This window comes from Gracilinanus agilis, chromosome 4 (assembly GCF_016433145.1).
Source record: "Gracilinanus agilis isolate LMUSP501 chromosome 4, AgileGrace, whole genome shotgun sequence".
Lineage (NCBI taxonomy): Eukaryota > Metazoa > Chordata > Mammalia > Didelphimorphia > Didelphidae > Gracilinanus > Gracilinanus agilis.
Window position 1 is genome coordinate 177,180,729 of NC_058133.1, and position 15,284 is coordinate 177,196,012.

General features: G+C 45.4%; 4 non-coding genes across 4 annotated transcripts; all 4 read right to left on the reverse strand.

Moving 5' to 3' along the window:
• Positions 1-1,964: 1,964 nt before the first annotated feature.
• LOC123248297 lies at positions 1,965-2,181 on the reverse strand. Its single transcript, XR_006506343.1, has one exon. It is a non-coding gene; the product is annotated as a small nucleolar RNA U3 (small nucleolar RNA).
• A 2,538-nt stretch (positions 2,182-4,719) lies between these two features.
• LOC123248298 lies at positions 4,720-4,936 on the reverse strand. Its single transcript, XR_006506344.1, has one exon. It is a non-coding gene; the product is annotated as a small nucleolar RNA U3 (small nucleolar RNA).
• A 2,538-nt stretch (positions 4,937-7,474) lies between these two features.
• Positions 7,475-7,691, reverse strand: LOC123248299. Its single transcript, XR_006506345.1, has one exon. It is a non-coding gene; the product is annotated as a small nucleolar RNA U3 (small nucleolar RNA).
• A 2,538-nt stretch (positions 7,692-10,229) lies between these two features.
• On the reverse strand, positions 10,230-10,446 carry LOC123248300. The gene has a single exon (XR_006506346.1). It is a non-coding gene; the product is annotated as a small nucleolar RNA U3 (small nucleolar RNA).
• Positions 10,447-15,284: the final 4,838 nt, after the last annotated feature.

The following is a 15,284-nucleotide window of genomic DNA, read 5'->3' on the forward strand; positions in this document are numbered from 1 at the left end:
TCACAAAGGACACTCTGGACATTGAACATTGTCACTGACTGTACCCCATACCTGAAATATTTTTCTTGCTCCTGTCTGTCTCTTGGTTTCCCTGAATTCCTTCAAATCCCAACTAAAAACCTCACCTTCTGCAAGCAGTTTTAAACTGTCAACACTTGGATGCGTTAAGTAGCAGTTGGGTGATCTACAAGTGATTGTGGTCAGATCTCAGACCCCATTTGTACCTGTTCTATATGCTTGCTCATTTGGAATTCCCCCTCCCTCAGTTTTCCCATAACCATTTCTCATATAAAATCTGGGGTTAGATTTTGAAAGTGCTGACACAGAGAGCAGCTTATATGTTTATGCCTCAGTTTAGCTTTGGTTTGCTAATGTAATGAGGGACAGTTTACAGTATGAGAGAATGTTCTTACAGATATATCATACAAAGTATCCCAATATTTTGTTCTTGTTACCAATCCAATGCATGGAATGTATTGATCCAACTTCCAGTCGTGAATTATCCATGGTGTTGGTATTCTGGAGATAAAGAGACTTTTCATTGACTGAGGACTAATGATGAAGCATCCTGTCTACTTCCACGTAGATGATAATGGTCTGGGAGGGCAGAGTGAGGATTATTTTTTTTTAAGGCAGAGGAGTGGTAAGGGTAGGCACAGGGGGGTCAAGTGACTTGTCCAGGATCACACAGCTGGGAAGTGTCTGAGGCCAGATTTGAACCCAGGACCTCCGTCCCTAGGCCTGGCTCTCAATCCACTGAGCCACCCAGCTGCCCCCTAAGGATTGTTTTTTAACATGGCCAACATGGGAATTTGCTTTTCTTGATTATAAATACTTGTAATAAATTTTATTTTTCTTGCTTTTTCAAGGAGGCTGTGTGTGTGTGTGTGTGTGTGTGTGTGTGTGTGTGTGTGTGTGTGTGCACGCACACAGAAGGAGAGGAAAGGAAGAGAATGTAAAGCTGAAAATAGAATGAAATTTTAAAAAATTAAAAAGAAGCTTCAGCTTCAGATTGTCTCTAAGATCACATCAAATCAAAGCCTTATTTAGTATTTCAAGGCCTATACAATAAAAAAATAACCATTACTTTCTACTTTAGAATCAATCGGTTCAAGGCAAAAGAACAGTAAGGGGTGGGCAATGTGGATTAAGTGACTTGCCCAGAGTCACACAGCTAGGAAGTGTCTTAGGTGAGATTTGAATCCAAGACCTTCTTTTTCTAGGGCTGGCTCTTAATCCACTGAGCCACCCAGTTGCCCCTGGGAGTAAGTCTTTTGATTTTACATACCTGGCCTCCTGCTGTACCAAAAAACCCAGTAATTACCCTGCCATTTTCTACAGCTTCCTCATCCCTGACTCCAGCCAGATTTTTCTAGGAGTTACTGATCCCCAGCACAGGTTGAAATAAGAACATTATGGTGTTGTGGTAGTATCCTAGGGGGGAAAAATTGCAGCATTTGTCCTATATCACTAAGTACTTCATTTCCTCTAGTCCAATGGGCAGGACTTACAAAGATGGAAATGACTGTGATTACTCTGGCTATGCCTAGTAATAGCAGGTAATTGGAGGTAATTGGCTCTGGGAAGAAAGAAAATAAAAAGTGAGGAAGAAGAGAACTGGTTAAAAAGAGAGATTGAAGGACACGTGAAAGCCTGGGGGGTCTAGAAAGGGACCTTATTTTTCAGGAGAAATGAATTGTTCTGAAGTGGATTACAGGGTTAGGTAAAGAAGAAAAAACATAAAAGGAATAATATTTTCCTGAACCTGGAACCGAAAATGTTTATTTTCTTCTTAATGGCCCCTGGGACACCAATGCTGGCCCAAAAGATTAAATTGGGACAGAAGGTAACACTCAAGCTTAACTATATAAAAATTTTACTAAAATGCTTAGTTAACCAAAAAGTTACTCGAGTCACTGAAATTCCATTCAGATCTTATTTTGCCACATGAAATAAGAAGAGGAACCACTCAGCTTGCGTTCTCTTCCTCTCACCCTGCTCAAGAGCAGGGAAGAACGATCATCAATGGCAGGCAGCAGCTGCTAAAAAGCAGCACCACAAGCCAGCTTCACGCTCAGAAGAGAACACTACAGCTCCTCCTCGTGGTTACCTCCGTGCTACACTTTCAGCCACAATTCTCTAGTAACATACTATAGAAATGATCCCTGAAAGTATAGTCTTAATCAACAGCTCCAACATGGCCCCAGCACTCCCCAGCCCACACCCCTCACACTCAGGGTCACTTGTTGACACACAGCGCTGCCTCCACAACAAGGACACCCAGCACCCAGGCACTCCCCAACAAGGCTCCACAACCCCTCTGACAGAGAAACAAAGGCCTTGGCAGACCCCTGGCCACAGCTGGAAGACCCCTGCCTGCCTGGACCCTTCCAGACACCCTGGTCAAAATTAACATACTCCCTCCCTCCAGCCAGACACCTAGATCAAGACCACCACAATCAACTCATCAATCAATCAATCAATCAATCAACCTCTATGAAGTGCCTACTGTGTCAGGTACTCTCTAAAACCCAGATGGAGATACACAGTCCAAAACCACCAAAACACACACACACACACACACACACACACACACACACACTCCTCACCACTGGGAAACTTCACTTCTACAAGGAGGCTCAGCATGGACAAAGGAGGGATGGGATCACTCCTGATTGTGGATGGACCATCCACTTGGGCTGAGCCATTGTGGGAGCCTGGGGTATCAAAAGGCTGGACCAAACCAAGAGGGAGAACCTTCCAGGGAATAGGAGGGCTCATGTGCAAAAGGCAGGGGAAGATGCAGTTTTGTGACCAGGGAAAGGCAGAGTTTGGAGAGCATGAGGGGGAGCCATGTGTCATGAGGGCTGGAAAGGGAAGCTAAGATTGTTTAAGTTGTTCCAGACATGCCAAAGAGTGCAGGTTGTAGTGGATGCTGACTGAAGCTGGGAACTCCTGATCTTCTTGAGTCAAGCAGCAAGAAGTGGTTGGGCCTGGGAGCTGGGGCTGGGGTGAGAGGGAGGCAGGGGCTCCTGAGATATCAGTGGGGGAGATAGACTACACAGAAGACCAAGCTGGTGGGCCAGCTCTAGGTGGCAACAGGCAGTGCCCAGGAGGAGAAAGATGACATAGGAAAGAGGAGGGTTCAGGGGGAAGGCTCCAGATGTGCCTTTCCCCCTAAAACCCATGACAAAGCCCTGAGGAGCTGGAGTGTGTGGTTAGGATGGGAGGAGTAGGAGGTAGGGAGAGGGGACAGTATGTATAGGGGGATGGTGGTCTAGCTAACCTGGAACTTCCTTTCTCCCTTCCAGCCAGAGGTAAGGCAGTCCAGCCATCCTCTACCATCCTACAGGGTCTGACCAGTGGAGAGAGCTCCTCAATACTCTCCTAGATGCAACCACTGCTCCCATGACCTTGCCCAGCCTCTCCTGGCCCTGGGCCAAACCTCTCTGTCCCTCTCAGATACCACCCAATAGGAGGAGTACATAGGTGTGATTTTTGCCTCTTGTTCCCCAGGTCTGACCTTGGAGATGAATTACTGGGAAGAAATTAATTATGTTTGAGGTATCCATTGCCTTTGTTCAATCTTTTCTCTTCATTCCAACTAATTTTCCCCCTTCTTTTAAGAGTATTTTTTTTTTTTTTTTTTTAAACCCTTAACTTCTGTGTATTGGCTCCTAGGTGGAAGAGTGGTAAGGGTGGGTGATGGGAGTCAAGTAACTTGCCCAGGGTCACACAGCTGGGAAGTGCCTGAGTCCGGATTTGAACCTAGGACCTCCCCATCTCTAGGTCTGACTCTCATTCCACTGAGCTACCCAGCTGCCCCAAGAGTATTATTCTTTATATGCATTGGCTCCCTGGGAAGGGAAATGGAAGGGATACAGAAAGAATTTCTGGTAACATAAAAGAACAAAGCCCCAGATAGCAGTTACTTTTATTTGAAAAAAGAAATTAAAAGATGGAAATGACTTCAATTTTACTTTGGCCATGACTGCTCTCTGCTCTAACCCTAACCTCCATCACCAATGCCAAGTCTACTCTTGTTTTAGGATGACTTCTCCTTTTCTTGCTCCTTTTTCCTCTCATTTCCTCCTCTTTCTTCCCTTCCCCCCCACCTCCCTGTATCTTTTCTCCTTTTACCCCTGCATCTTCATCTTCCTTCACTTCAAGAGTTTCATTTTGGGATTTTGGTGGATTTTTACCCCTGCTTACACTTTGGTCTCTGATTCTAAGAGATCCGGACACTTTTCTTGGCTTGGGAGTATCTAGGCAATTTTTGTGGTCATGGTGCTCAGGACAGTATTAAAATATTTCTTAAATTTCTTCTCCTTGACCTATTTCCCAAGACAATTACTTTGGTTCTGAGATGCCTTAAGTTTGTTTTGCTATTTCTCACTTGAGATGAGATGGCTCATAAAACCATCAATTTCTATTTGGTCCATTCAATGGATCTCATACTTAGGGGACAATATATGTTCATCCTGCTGGGTGGCCACCAGGTGGTGATCAAGGTAAAACGGTCCTCCCATTCTATTCTGCCTGGCTGCCAGAGGTTTGGTGGGTGGGTGGGTGAGCCATCCTCTTCTGTTCAGGGAGGGAGTGACAGATGGAAAAGAGAAGAGTGCCAATGTACTAGGTTAGAGGTGGTTCCCCAATAGGAAACACACTGCAAGACTACAAGAACCTGCTTTTCTTTTAACAAGCAAATTCAGAAGAGGAGCCACTCAGCTTGCGTTCTCTTCCTCTCACTCTGCTCAAGAGCAGAGAAGAACGATCATCAATGGCAGGCAGCAGCTGCTAAAAAGCAGCACCACAAGCCAGCTTCACGCTCAGAAGAGAACACTACAGCTCCTCCTCGTGGTTACCTCCGTGCTACACTTTCAGCCACAATTCTCTAGTAACATACTATAGAAATGATCCCTGAAAGTATAGTCTTAATCAACAGCTCCAACATGGCCCCAGCACTCCCCAGCCCACACCCCTCACACTCAGGGTCACTTGTTGACACACAGCGCTGCCTCCACAACAAGGACACCCAGCACCCAGGCACTCCCCAACAAGGCTCCACAACCCCTCTGACAGAGAAACAAAGGCCTTGGCAGACCCCTGGCCACAGCTGGAAGACCCCTGCCTGCCTGGACCCTTCCAGACACCCTGGTCAAAATTAACATACTCCCTCCCTCCAGCCAGACACCTAGATCAAGACCACCACAATCAACTCATCAATCAATCAATCAATCAATCAACCTCTATGAAGTGCCTACTGTGTCAGGTACTCTCTAAAACCCAGATGGAGATACACAGTCCAAAACCACCAAAACACACACACACACACACACACACACACACACACACACTCCTCACCACTGGGAAACTTCACTTCTACAAGGAGGCTCAGCATGGACAAAGGAGGGATGGGATCACTCCTGATTGTGGATGGACCATCCACTTGGGCTGAGCCATTGTGGGAGCCTGGGGTATCAAAAGGCTGGACCAAACCAAGAGGGAGAACCTTCCAGGGAATAGGAGGGCTCATGTGCAAAAGGCAGGGGAAGATGCAGTTTTGTGACCAGGGAAAGGCAGAGTTTGGAGAGCATGAGGGGGAGCCATGTGTCATGAGGGCTGGAAAGGGAAGCTAAGATTGTTTAAGTTGTTCCAGACATGCCAAAGAGTGCAGGTTGTAGTGGATGCTGACTGAAGCTGGGAACTCCTGATCTTCTTGAGTCAAGCAGCAAGAAGTGGTTGGGCCTGGGAGCTGGGGCTGGGGTGAGAGGGAGGCAGGGGCTCCTGAGATATCAGTGGGGGAGATAGACTACACAGAAGACCAAGCTGGTGGGCCAGCTCTAGGTGGCAACAGGCAGTGCCCAGGAGGAGAAAGATGACATAGGAAAGAGGAGGGTTCAGGGGGAAGGCTCCAGATGTGCCTTTCCCCCTAAAACCCATGACAAAGCCCTGAGGAGCTGGAGTGTGTGGTTAGGATGGGAGGAGTAGGAGGTAGGGAGAGGGGACAGTATGTATAGGGGGATGGTGGTCTAGCTAACCTGGAACTTCCTTTCTCCCTTCCAGCCAGAGGTAAGGCAGTCCAGCCATCCTCTACCATCCTACAGGGTCTGACCAGTGGAGAGAGCTCCTCAATACTCTCCTAGATGCAACCACTGCTCCCATGACCTTGCCCAGCCTCTCCTGGCCCTGGGCCAAACCTCTCTGTCCCTCTCAGATACCACCCAATAGGAGGAGTACATAGGTGTGATTTTTGCCTCTTGTTCCCCAGGTCTGACCTTGGAGATGAATTACTGGGAAGAAATTAATTATGTTTGAGGTATCCATTGCCTTTGTTCAATCTTTTCTCTTCATTCCAACTAATTTTCCCCCTTCTTTTAAGAGTATTTTTTTTTTTTTTTTTTTAAACCCTTAACTTCTGTGTATTGGCTCCTAGGTGGAAGAGTGGTAAGGGTGGGTGATGGGAGTCAAGTAACTTGCCCAGGGTCACACAGCTGGGAAGTGCCTGAGTCCGGATTTGAACCTAGGACCTCCCCATCTCTAGGTCTGACTCTCATTCCACTGAGCTACCCAGCTGCCCCAAGAGTATTATTCTTTATATGCATTGGCTCCCTGGGAAGGGAAATGGAAGGGATACAGAAAGAATTTCTGGTAACATAAAAGAACAAAGCCCCAGATAGCAGTTACTTTTATTTGAAAAAAGAAATTAAAAGATGGAAATGACTTCAATTTTACTTTGGCCATGACTGCTCTCTGCTCTAACCCTAACCTCCATCACCAATGCCAAGTCTACTCTTGTTTTAGGATGACTTCTCCTTTTCTTGCTCCTTTTTCCTCTCATTTCCTCCTCTTTCTTCCCTTCCCCCCCACCTCCCTGTATCTTTTCTCCTTTTACCCCTGCATCTTCATCTTCCTTCACTTCAAGAGTTTCATTTTGGGATTTTGGTGGATTTTTACCCCTGCTTACACTTTGGTCTCTGATTCTAAGAGATCCGGACACTTTTCTTGGCTTGGGAGTATCTAGGCAATTTTTGTGGTCATGGTGCTCAGGACAGTATTAAAATATTTCTTAAATTTCTTCTCCTTGACCTATTTCCCAAGACAATTACTTTGGTTCTGAGATGCCTTAAGTTTGTTTTGCTATTTCTCACTTGAGATGAGATGGCTCATAAAACCATCAATTTCTATTTGGTCCATTCAATGGATCTCATACTTAGGGGACAATATATGTTCATCCTGCTGGGTGGCCACCAGGTGGTGATCAAGGTAAAACGGTCCTCCCATTCTATTCTGCCTGGCTGCCAGAGGTTTGGTGGGTGGGTGGGTGAGCCATCCTCTTCTGTTCAGGGAGGGAGTGACAGATGGAAAAGAGAAGAGTGCCAATGTACTAGGTTAGAGGTGGTTCCCCAATAGGAAACACACTGCAAGACTACAAGAACCTGCTTTTCTTTTAACAAGCAAATTCAGAAGAGGAGCCACTCAGCTTGCGTTCTCTTCCTCTCACTCTGCTCAAGAGCAGAGAAGAACGATCATCAATGGCAGGCAGCAGCTGCTAAAAAGCAGCACCACAAGCCAGCTTCACGCTCAGAAGAGAACACTACAGCTCCTCCTCGTGGTTACCTCCGTGCTACACTTTCAGCCACAATTCTCTAGTAACATACTATAGAAATGATCCCTGAAAGTATAGTCTTAATCAACAGCTCCAACATGGCCCCAGCACTCCCCAGCCCACACCCCTCACACTCAGGGTCACTTGTTGACACACAGCGCTGCCTCCACAACAAGGACACCCAGCACCCAGGCACTCCCCAACAAGGCTCCACAACCCCTCTGACAGAGAAACAAAGGCCTTGGCAGACCCCTGGCCACAGCTGGAAGACCCCTGCCTGCCTGGACCCTTCCAGACACCCTGGTCAAAATTAACATACTCCCTCCCTCCAGCCAGACACCTAGATCAAGACCACCACAATCAACTCATCAATCAATCAATCAATCAATCAACCTCTATGAAGTGCCTACTGTGTCAGGTACTCTCTAAAACCCAGATGGAGATACACAGTCCAAAACCACCAAAACACACACACACACACACACACACACACACACACACACTCCTCACCACTGGGAAACTTCACTTCTACAAGGAGGCTCAGCATGGACAAAGGAGGGATGGGATCACTCCTGATTGTGGATGGACCATCCACTTGGGCTGAGCCATTGTGGGAGCCTGGGGTATCAAAAGGCTGGACCAAACCAAGAGGGAGAACCTTCCAGGGAATAGGAGGGCTCATGTGCAAAAGGCAGGGGAAGATGCAGTTTTGTGACCAGGGAAAGGCAGAGTTTGGAGAGCATGAGGGGGAGCCATGTGTCATGAGGGCTGGAAAGGGAAGCTAAGATTGTTTAAGTTGTTCCAGACATGCCAAAGAGTGCAGGTTGTAGTGGATGCTGACTGAAGCTGGGAACTCCTGATCTTCTTGAGTCAAGCAGCAAGAAGTGGTTGGGCCTGGGAGCTGGGGCTGGGGTGAGAGGGAGGCAGGGGCTCCTGAGATATCAGTGGGGGAGATAGACTACACAGAAGACCAAGCTGGTGGGCCAGCTCTAGGTGGCAACAGGCAGTGCCCAGGAGGAGAAAGATGACATAGGAAAGAGGAGGGTTCAGGGGGAAGGCTCCAGATGTGCCTTTCCCCCTAAAACCCATGACAAAGCCCTGAGGAGCTGGAGTGTGTGGTTAGGATGGGAGGAGTAGGAGGTAGGGAGAGGGGACAGTATGTATAGGGGGATGGTGGTCTAGCTAACCTGGAACTTCCTTTCTCCCTTCCAGCCAGAGGTAAGGCAGTCCAGCCATCCTCTACCATCCTACAGGGTCTGACCAGTGGAGAGAGCTCCTCAATACTCTCCTAGATGCAACCACTGCTCCCATGACCTTGCCCAGCCTCTCCTGGCCCTGGGCCAAACCTCTCTGTCCCTCTCAGATACCACCCAATAGGAGGAGTACATAGGTGTGATTTTTGCCTCTTGTTCCCCAGGTCTGACCTTGGAGATGAATTACTGGGAAGAAATTAATTATGTTTGAGGTATCCATTGCCTTTGTTCAATCTTTTCTCTTCATTCCAACTAATTTTCCCCCTTCTTTTAAGAGTATTTTTTTTTTTTTTTTTTTAAACCCTTAACTTCTGTGTATTGGCTCCTAGGTGGAAGAGTGGTAAGGGTGGGTGATGGGAGTCAAGTAACTTGCCCAGGGTCACACAGCTGGGAAGTGCCTGAGTCCGGATTTGAACCTAGGACCTCCCCATCTCTAGGTCTGACTCTCATTCCACTGAGCTACCCAGCTGCCCCAAGAGTATTATTCTTTATATGCATTGGCTCCCTGGGAAGGGAAATGGAAGGGATACAGAAAGAATTTCTGGTAACATAAAAGAACAAAGCCCCAGATAGCAGTTACTTTTATTTGAAAAAAGAAATTAAAAGATGGAAATGACTTCAATTTTACTTTGGCCATGACTGCTCTCTGCTCTAACCCTAACCTCCATCACCAATGCCAAGTCTACTCTTGTTTTAGGATGACTTCTCCTTTTCTTGCTCCTTTTTCCTCTCATTTCCTCCTCTTTCTTCCCTTCCCCCCCACCTCCCTGTATCTTTTCTCCTTTTACCCCTGCATCTTCATCTTCCTTCACTTCAAGAGTTTCATTTTGGGATTTTGGTGGATTTTTACCCCTGCTTACACTTTGGTCTCTGATTCTAAGAGATCCGGACACTTTTCTTGGCTTGGGAGTATCTAGGCAATTTTTGTGGTCATGGTGCTCAGGACAGTATTAAAATATTTCTTAAATTTCTTCTCCTTGACCTATTTCCCAAGACAATTACTTTGGTTCTGAGATGCCTTAAGTTTGTTTTGCTATTTCTCACTTGAGATGAGATGGCTCATAAAACCATCAATTTCTATTTGGTCCATTCAATGGATCTCATACTTAGGGGACAATATATGTTCATCCTGCTGGGTGGCCACCAGGTGGTGATCAAGGTAAAACGGTCCTCCCATTCTATTCTGCCTGGCTGCCAGAGGTTTGGTGGGTGGGTGGGTGAGCCATCCTCTTCTGTTCAGGGAGGGAGTGACAGATGGAAAAGAGAAGAGTGCCAATGTACTAGGTTAGAGGTGGTTCCCCAATAGGAAACACACTGCAAGACTACAAGAACCTGCTTTTCTTTTAACAAGCAAATTCAGAAGAGGAGCCACTCAGCTTGCGTTCTCTTCCTCTCACTCTGCTCAAGAGCAGAGAAGAACGATCATCAATGGCAGGCAGCAGCTGCTAAAAAGCAGCACCACAAGCCAGCTTCACGCTCAGAAGAGAACACTACAGCTCCTCCTCGTGGTTACCTCCGTGCTACACTTTCAGCCACAATTCTCTAGTAACATACTATAGAAATGATCCCTGAAAGTATAGTCTTAATCAACAGCTCCAACATGGCCCCAGCACTCCCCAGCCCACACCCCTCACACTCAGGGTCACTTGTTGACACACAGCGCTGCCTCCACAACAAGGACACCCAGCACCCAGGCACTCCCCAACAAGGCTCCACAACCCCTCTGACAGAGAAACAAAGGCCTTGGCAGACCCCTGGCCACAGCTGGAAGACCCCTGCCTGCCTGGACCCTTCCAGACACCCTGGTCAAAATTAACATACTCCCTCCCTCCAGCCAGACACCTTGATCAACTGATAACTTCAAACACACACCCAGACCTTTGACTAGTACTTTGGAAGCCTCCACTCTGCCTGGGGCATTTGTTAGAATCTCCTGAGAAGTACACAGTCCAAGACCGCTATAAAACTCACACACATAGACACATACACACACACACCATGTGTCTTTTAGAAACTTCACTTCCGTAAGGGGAAAATGGAAAGATGTGGAACAATGAGAGTATAGACAGAGAATGGGGTCATTCCCAATTGGGGAAATGGGGAATGGTTTCTTGTGGACCCTGCATTTGGGCAGAGCCATTGTGGGAGCCTGGACCCAAGAGACTGGACCAAATTAATAGGGAGAGCCTTCCAAGAGGTGACAAGTGGTCGTATGCAAAGGCAAGGGGAGATGCTGTTTTTGATCAAGGAAAGGCAGGGAGTTCATTCTGGCTGGAGTTTGTAGTATATAAGGGTAGTTATGTGTAATGAGAATGGAAAGGGAGGCTGGCATGAGAGTGTTTATGTTGTGTTATATCATGTAGTGCCGAAGAGTGGAATTTGTACCTGATGCTAGCAGTGCTTGAGAGCTCATTAAGCAGGGGGGAGGAGGGGAAGTAAGAAATGGTCAGAACTGTTAGCTGGGGGCCAAGTTGGGAGGCAAGGTCCTAATCTCCACTGGGAAGTTGCCTCCCTTGGGGAGAGCCATGCCAGGCAATCCCCATAAGCTATCAGTGAGGAAGTAGAATCCATAGAAGATAGACTCACTTTTCCTCTTGTAGGTGGCAACAGGTAGTGGATAGATGGAAGAGCAAGAGAAGGGGGGTATAGGAAATAGAAGATTAAGAAGAATCTGCCAAATGCCAGATACCATTAAAAAAACCCAAACCTAAGCTTCTCTCTTAGAATAAATACTATATGTTGGGTCCAAGGCAGAAGAATGGCAATGGGGGTTAAGTGACTTGCCTAGGGTTGCACATCTAGGAAGTATGTGAGGCCAGATTTGAACACAGCACCTCCTGTTCCCATTTTGGTGGTGCCATTTTGCCCTACCTGTATATGAAAGCCCTGAGAAGCTAGATTGTAAATGATTGGGGATGGTAGGAAAGAGGCTAGATGGAGGATAAGAAGATGGCAGAAGAGTCAGCAAGTGAAGGATGACTACTGAAGGATGGAAGACAAATATTCTTAGCCCAGTCACACCGGAGAAGGGGCCATAAATTAATGACATTTTGAGAGTAGACTTGACAAGACTTGATAAACACATTGGATTTGAGACAGTGAGAGAGTGGGAGAAGTCAAAGATGATGCCTAGGTTTTGAGTTTATATGACTTAAAGGATGGTGGTATCCTCAATAGTAATAAGAAGGTTAAGAAGAGGGTTTTGTAGGAAAGACAAAGTTCAGCCTTTTAAGCTTAAGATGCCTATTAGTAAGTTGGAGATGGGAGCTTAGAGGTCAGGGAAAAGGTTTAGATTGGATAAACACAGCACAGAATAATCTGCACAAAAAAATAAGTAAATTCATGGGAGCTGATGAGATTACCAAGTCAAATAAGGCAGAGGGAAAATAGAGGAGGATCCAGAACAGAGCCTTTCAAGACACATTGGTTATAGGGCATGACCTGAATGGATTTAGCAAGATAGACTGAGAAGGAATGGTCAGATAAGTAGGAGAAGAACTAATAAAGAGTAGAGTCCCAAAAACCTAGAGAAAAGAACACTATCCAGGAGAAGAGGGTATTACTATGGTGTCAAAGACTACAGAGAGGTCAAAAAAAGATGAAGTTTAAGAAAGGACTATTCAGTTTGATAATTTAGATCATTGATGGGCAAACTACAGCCCAAGGGCCAGATGGGGGGTGGGGAGACCCTGAAATGTTCTATCTGACCTGGGGACATTATTCCTAATCTGACAAATATAACACAATGAAACTTCAAAAGAGTTGCCTTAGAAACAGACTGACAGATGAGCATTTCCTTTCCTTTGGTCCCCTCTTTAAAAAGTTTGCCCATCCCTGATTTAGAGCATATTGTGTAACTGTTGAGAAAGCAGTTTCAGTTGAATGGAAACCAGATTGTAGGGAGTTAAGAAGAGTAAGAGTAGAGGAAGTAGAGGTCTTCTGTAGAAGTTTAGTCAGAAAAAGCAGGAGAGATATGAGAGGATAGTTATTTGGGATAAAAGGATCAAGTGAGGGTTTTTTGAGGATGGGAAGACAGGGGCATGTTTGTAGGGAAAGACTGAAGGAAGGTAGTAAGTAGGGAGGCAGGCAGGAAGAAAGAAGTGGTTAACATAGCTAGATATAAAGACAAGCCAAAAAAAAAGGAGGGCTGAGACAAGGCCATCAGAAGTTAGAGAAATGGAGCAAGACCTGGTATGTGGTAATAGTGAGTGAAAAAAGTAGGGCCAGGGAAATAGTACCATGACTACAAAAAGGTCGATGAAAGGAACCTTGAGACAAAGAATTAGCAAAGAAAGATGGGAAGCTCCGAAAGGCTGGGAGAGACTCTTGGGAAAGTAATGTTTTAGAAGCCAAGTGAGGAGATAAAAGTCCAGAAAGAAGCAAAGAGAGGTCAACAAGTCTGGCTATTGTATAAAAGCTCTCTTCCAGGATAATAATCAAAATCAACTGGTTTGACCTTTATTCCCCCTGCTCTAACTAATATTCTTAGACTCTGCTGTCAGATTAATATTCCCTTTTCATTAGTCCAGTCTTGTCAACCTTCATCTTCTAGATATTAAATTATTTTCCAGTTTGCTTCTGAATAAAATCCTGTTTGGTATGCAAAGCCACAGAAATCTGGTGTCCTCTGTGGAAGAAAGGAAAATCTTTTTCAGTAAAACTGAAAATTCTTATGGTCCTTGATCTTTCTTAGGGTAACAGATTATGAATGATGACCAGGGGCAGCTAGATGGTCCAGTGGATAGAAAGCCATCCCTAGAGCTGGGAAATCCTAGGTTCAAATTGTAATGATTAAAAATATCTCTAGAAACTGATTTTTGGGCAAGAAAATAAGTTTATTGATTATGTCAGGTTTATTGGTTAGGCTAGCCTCATAATCTATAAAATGATATAGGTCTCCATGGCTATCTCTCAAAAACCAGGAACGACCTGAGCTGTGTCAGGTAGTCTAATAAATAGATTTTTTGGAGCTCATTATTCAGCCCCTTCCTTAGCCATCTTGAGACATTTTAATTGGTGATAGCTAATTAAGAGGTAGGAAACACAAGCTCAGGAAAAGAACCCTTATCCCAAATAAATTCTTACAACCTCAGATCCTAGCTGTATGACCCTGGGTGACCTCATTTAACCCTAGGTTGCTAAGCCCTTGCTGTTCTTCTGCTTTGGAATCTATTCTTAGAATAGATTTTAACACAGAAAGTTTAGAAAAAAAAAGAAAAGAAAAGAGTGATGACCAAACCTAGAAATTGTCTAGATAAAATTATTGCCTACTATTTGATTGAGCTCAGGACCAATCCTTCTTTATTGAGAAACAATTAAGAAATGGAATTGGTCAAAAAGAGTGTGGCATTTAAAGTTATTTTAAGCCCTGGGAGACTACAACTCCCAGGACTCCCTTTTACAACTTCCCTGGACAGCTCCCACTTCCTTTGTGGGAGGTGTTGGAGAAAGTATAAAAGAGAAAGTTTGGCCCTTTTTTCTGCCTCTCTGCTTTCTCCAGCTCGGAGGCTGGTTGACTCTCTTTGATCCTGGACTCTCTCTACCCTTTTCCCCTACCTAACCTTTCCCTTTTCTAATTAAAATAAAACCCAGCTATTCTAAACCCTAAATTGCTCTCTGATCTTTTATTTGAGCCCTGAAGGGCTCTGGTCAATTTCCCCCTGCGGGGGCTGGGGACTCTACCTTCCTTTCCTTTCTCTTCCTCTACCTTTCTCCTTTCTCCATTCCTCCCCTCACAAGAGGTAATCCCTTTGTTTTCTCCAAGAGTGAGAAGATTGGTCCAGGAGAGGATGATGCCTTTTTTATTCAACTATTTTGGACCATTTAATCCCAATACTATTTTCAAAAAAACATGGTATGATTTTTTTTTTTTCATTCAAGATTCCTGTGTCACCTAAAATCATCTTAGGGTTGTGAGATTGGAATTCATCTCCCTTTGTTTTAATTTAATCAATCAGGGACTTGGAATTCTCCTCCCCTTTAAATTAATCATCCAGGGATCTGGAGGTCCTTTGAGATGTGCAAGGATACACACACCCAGAGTGAAAGGAAGTTGAAACCAAAGAGACAGAAAATAGATCCCACATGCACTGCCCCACCCCAGGTGAAGCCAGCCAAATTAAGGAACTATGATTGGCTCCTGGGATGTGACATGGGAGAGTTAGTGGGTGGAGAAAATGGTTTATAAAGGTGTTTTCAGAGAGCTGAACACACATTCTTGCATTGGTGACACTCTTGCTGCACTGATGACGCTTACTCTGGGGATTCTTGATGAAGAGACTCTTGAGTACTTCTTACTGAGACTAGAACCCTGTAGGTGGTGAGCTTCATTCCATCAGAACAGCACATAGGGTGGTAGGCTAGGCAACTCCCTACCTCTTTCCTACATTTCCCTCTCTTTACTATCTCTACTTTGATTAAAC